The sequence below is a fragment of the Leptodactylus fuscus genome, chromosome 5 (genome assembly GCF_031893055.1).
Source record: "Leptodactylus fuscus isolate aLepFus1 chromosome 5, aLepFus1.hap2, whole genome shotgun sequence".
Lineage (NCBI taxonomy): Eukaryota > Metazoa > Chordata > Amphibia > Anura > Leptodactylidae > Leptodactylus > Leptodactylus fuscus.
In genome coordinates this window covers 28,009,448-28,014,384 of record NC_134269.1, presented here as the reverse complement: position 1 = coordinate 28,014,384, position 4,937 = coordinate 28,009,448, and positions in this window count along the sequence as shown.

Here is a 4,937-nt window from a genome sequence, read left to right as displayed (position 1 = left end):
CTCCCTTTCTCTGCTGTCTTCTGCCCACCAATGAGAGGAGGAGGCGGGGCTTATCCCTGCCGTCCTGCAAGAGAAGAAGAGGAAGAAGCTGCTCCAGGAAAATGAATCTGAAGATACACAGGTACGTACTGGGGTTACTTATTAATATCAGGCATTTGGGGGGATTACTTGTGTTTTAGTAACTCCATGTGCCTCATATTAATAGCAGTTAACCCTATCATGTCCCTCACATTAACCCCTGTGTGCCTCACCATAAGAGTTACTGATATGTGAGACATATGGGGGTAATAGTAATGAAGATACTTTATTATTACCTCCATGTCTCTCACATATCAGTAACTCTTATGGTGAGGCACACAAGGGTTAATGTGAGGGAGATGATGGGGTTAACTGCTATTAATATGAGGCACATGGAGTTACTAAATTGTAATGCACAGGACCAGATTTTTTTATCCACAATTTGTCCTGGTATAGCGGTCAGCGGGTGACGTGACAGTATTTAGTCCTGTAGAGGCCACTATGAGACATAATACTGTGTGCAGGGGCCACTAAGGGACATAATACTGTGTGCAGGGGCCACTATTGGGTATAATACTGTGTGCAGGGGCCACTATTGGGTATAATACTGTGTGCAGGGGCCACTATTGGGTATAATACTGTGTGCAGGGGCCACTATTGGGTATAATACTGTGTGCAGGGGCCACTATTGGGTATAATACTGTGTGCAGGGGCCACTATTGGGTATAATACTGTGTGCAGGGGCCACTATGGAACATAATAGAGCGCGCAGGAATGTGTAGGAGGGACTCGGTCGAGATCTTCGGTGACGGGGGGGCCCCATGTCAAAAGTTCGCCACGGGGCCCCGCCATTCCTAGTTACGCCACTCTATCTATCTATCTATCTATCTATCTATCTATCTATCTATCTATCTATCCATCTCCTATCTATCTATCTATCTATCTATCTATCCATCCATCCATCTCCTATCTATCTATCTATCTATCTATCTATCTATCTATCTATCCATCTCCTATCTATCTATCTATCTATCTATCTATCTATCTATTATCTATCTATCTATCTATCTATCTATCCATCTCCTATCTATCTATCTATCTATCTATCTATCTATCTATCTATCTATCTATCTATCATCTATCTATCCATCTCCTATCTATCTATCTATCTATCCATCCATCTCCTATCTATCTATCTATCTATCTATCATCTATCTATCTATCTATCTATCTATCTATCCATCTCCTATCTATCTATCTATCTATCTATCTATCTATCTATCTATCTATCCATCTCCTATCTATCTATCTATCTATCCATCTCCTATCTATCTATCTATCTATCTATCTATCTATCTATCTATCTATCTATCCATCCATCCATCTCCTATCTATCTATCTATCTATCTATCTATCTATCTATCCATCTCCTATCTATCTATTTATCTATCTATCTATCTATCTATCTATCTATCTATCTATCCATCTCCTATCTATCTATCTATCTATCTATCTATCTATCTATCTATCTATCTATCTATCTATCTATCTCTATATCCTATCTATCTATCTATCTATCTATCTATCTATCTATCTATCTATCTATCTATCCATCTCCTATCTATCTATCTATCTATCTATCTATCTATCTATCTATCCATCTCCTATCTATCTATCTATCTATCTATCTATCTATCCATCTCCTATCTATCTATCTATCTATCTATCTATCTATCTATCTATCCATCTCCTATCTATCTATCTATCTATCTATCTATCATCTCCTATCTATCTATCGATCGATCGATCGATCGATCTATCTATCTATCTATCTATCTATCTATCTATCTATCATCTATCTATCTATCTATCTATCTATCTATCTATCTATCTATCTATCTATCTATCTATCCATCTCCTATCTATCTATCTATCTATCTATCTATCTATCTATAATATTTTGCCACCTTCTACACTATACAGCTATATTGCTGTGATCTCCTATATACTGTACACATCTCTATCTATGACCACTTTTACCATCTGACTTACTTCTAGATATTTTTCATCTGTTGATGGATATAACACATTCTTAGAGAAGCCATTTATCACATGTGAGTGGGCTGACACGTCCAGGTATTCTGAAAATGTCAAGTAGTAATATTAATGATGTAAACCAGGAACATTCCTTTTAGCTTTTTCATGAATGAAGGGAATATTTGTCAATTCAAAATTTCATATTTTTTAATTTATTTTCTTTTTGTTTATTGTAGTTTTTTTTTCATTATAAAAATGAATTACTTATTTATATTGTAATATTTTTCAGATCTTTTAGTAATTTCATCTTTTTATCATTATAACCAAATAGTTTTATGTAACAACAAAAAGAAAACGACACACACTGATACAGTGTTGGCCAAAAGTATTGGCCCCCTGCAATTCTGTCAGATAATCCTCTTGTTCTTCCAGAAAATGATTCCAAGCACAAACTCTTTGGTAATATCTTCATTTATTTTGCTTGCAATGAAATAACACAAAAGAGAATGAAATAAAGTCAAATCATTGATCATTTTACACAAAACTCCAAAAATGGGCCGGACAGAAGTATTGGCCCCCTCAGCCTAATACTTGGTAGCACAACCTTTAGACGCAATAACTGCGCACAACCGCTTCCGGTAACCAGCAATGAGTTCCTTACAAGGCTCTGCTGGAATCTTAGACCATTCTTCTTTGGCAAAATGCTCCAGGTCCCCCCTGAGATGTGAAGGGGGCCTTCTCCAAACTGCCACCAAGAGATCTCTCCCCCCCCCACAGGTGTTCTATGGGATTCAGGGCTGGACTCATTGCTGCCACTTTACAAGTCTCCAGGGCTTTCTCTCACCACCATTTTCTAGTGCTGACCTGAAGTGTGTTTTGGGTCATTGTCCTGCTGGAAGACCCCTGACCTCTGAGGGAGACCCAGCTTTCTCACACTGGGCCCTACATTATGCTGCACAATGTGTTGGTCGTCTTCAGACTTCATAATGCCATGCACACGGTCAAGCAGTCCAGTGCCAGAGGCAGCAAAGCAACCCCAAAACATCAGGGAACCTCCGCCATGTCTGACTGTAGGGACCGTGTCCTTTTCTTTGAAGGCCTCTTTTTTTCCTGTAAACTCTATGTTGAGGCCTTTTCCTACTTTTGTCTCATCTGACCAGAGAACATTCTTCCAGAACGGTTTTGGCTTTCTCAGGTAAGTTTTGGCAAACTCCAGCCTGGCTTATGTCTCTGGGTAAGAAGTGGGGTCTTCCTGGGTCTCCTACCATACAGTCCCTTCTCATTCAGACGCTGATGGACAGTACGGGGTGACACTGTTGTACCCTCAGACTGCAGGGCAGCTTGGACTTGTTTGTATGTTAGTCGAGGTTCTTTATCCACCATCCGCACAATCTTGCGTTGAAATCTCTTGTCAATTTTTCTTTTCCGTCCACATCTAGGGAGGTTAGCCACAGTGCCATGGGCTTTACACTTCTTGATGACACTGCGCACGGTAGACACAGGAACATTCAGGTCTTTGAAGATGGACTTGTAGCCTTTAGATTATTCATGCTTCCTCACAATTTTGCTTCTCAAGTCTTCAGACAGTTCTTTGGTCTTCTTTCTTTTCTCCATGCTCAATGTGGTCACACAAGGACACAGGACAGAGGTTGAGTCAACTTTAATCCATTTTAACTGGCTACAAGTGTGATTTAGTTATTGCCACCACCTGTTAGGTGCCTCAGGTAAGTAACAGGTGCTGTTAATTACACAAATTAGGGAAGCATCACATGATTTTTCAAACAGTGCCAATACTTTTGTCCACCCCCTTTTTTATGTTTGGTGTGGAATTATATCCAATTTGGCTTTTGACAATTCTTTTTGTGGTTTTCCATTGAAGACAAATTAAATGAAGATAATAATACCAAAGAATTTGTGATTGCAATCATTTTTTGGAAGAAAATGAGTATTATCTGACAGAATTGCAGGGGTGCCAATACTTTTGGCCAACACTGTAATTATAATATAATTTTTTTTTTACATATTTTTGGTCAAAAATGTCCTGAAGGTCAGAATGGTGATATAGTGGGAAGAAAAAAAAATCATTTTGGTCTGGTTGTGAAGGAAAAAGTTGGAGAGAGGATAAGTTTCTGAATGGTGTGGGTCTGCCGGTCCATCAGAGTGGTCTCAATAATAGGTTGAACGATGTCAACTCTCTTGTAATGGGTTGAGGTCCCGGTCGGCGACCATCGATTAGAGCAGAATGGAGAGACCATCGACCTATTCTAATCGCTGGGACTCCACCAATCATCCATGGAGCTATGGATGATCCAGCACCTGCTAGGACCAGTCCACCAATGACCAATTCTGACCCCAAGTAACAATGTATCTCCATGATTCCGAGGGTCCTTGTTGCCATGTAGCTTTCGTTTCTACTCTTATCTATGCCTGAAATATGCTTCCCTTCTACAGTTTCTAGAATCCATTAACATATCTGGAGGTTTCCACAGTATCACGTTCTTCCATCTCACTTCCAAGCACAGTATATTTTGTCTGGCTGAGTCTTGTTGTTTGACGCGTCATCCTGCCAGGCCAAAGCCCGCCAAGTCCTTGAGAAATTCATTACCACTGAGTCTATAAAGTTAAAAATGCAGCAACTTGACGTGTAATTCCTCTAATGTTATATCGAGAAGACTGATATCAGCAGAATACTGCCACGGCCCATTGGACAACCCAACCATCCAACATCCAGATAGTCACAGACACAGTTTATGTGGCCACACCAGTCATTGGCACTTACTGCAATGGCTACATATCTCTGGTGGGCATGTCGACATCCAATGACTTAGACCTTGACTTCTCTAACCAACTCCATGAAGAATCCATGTGGTGCTTCACTGCAC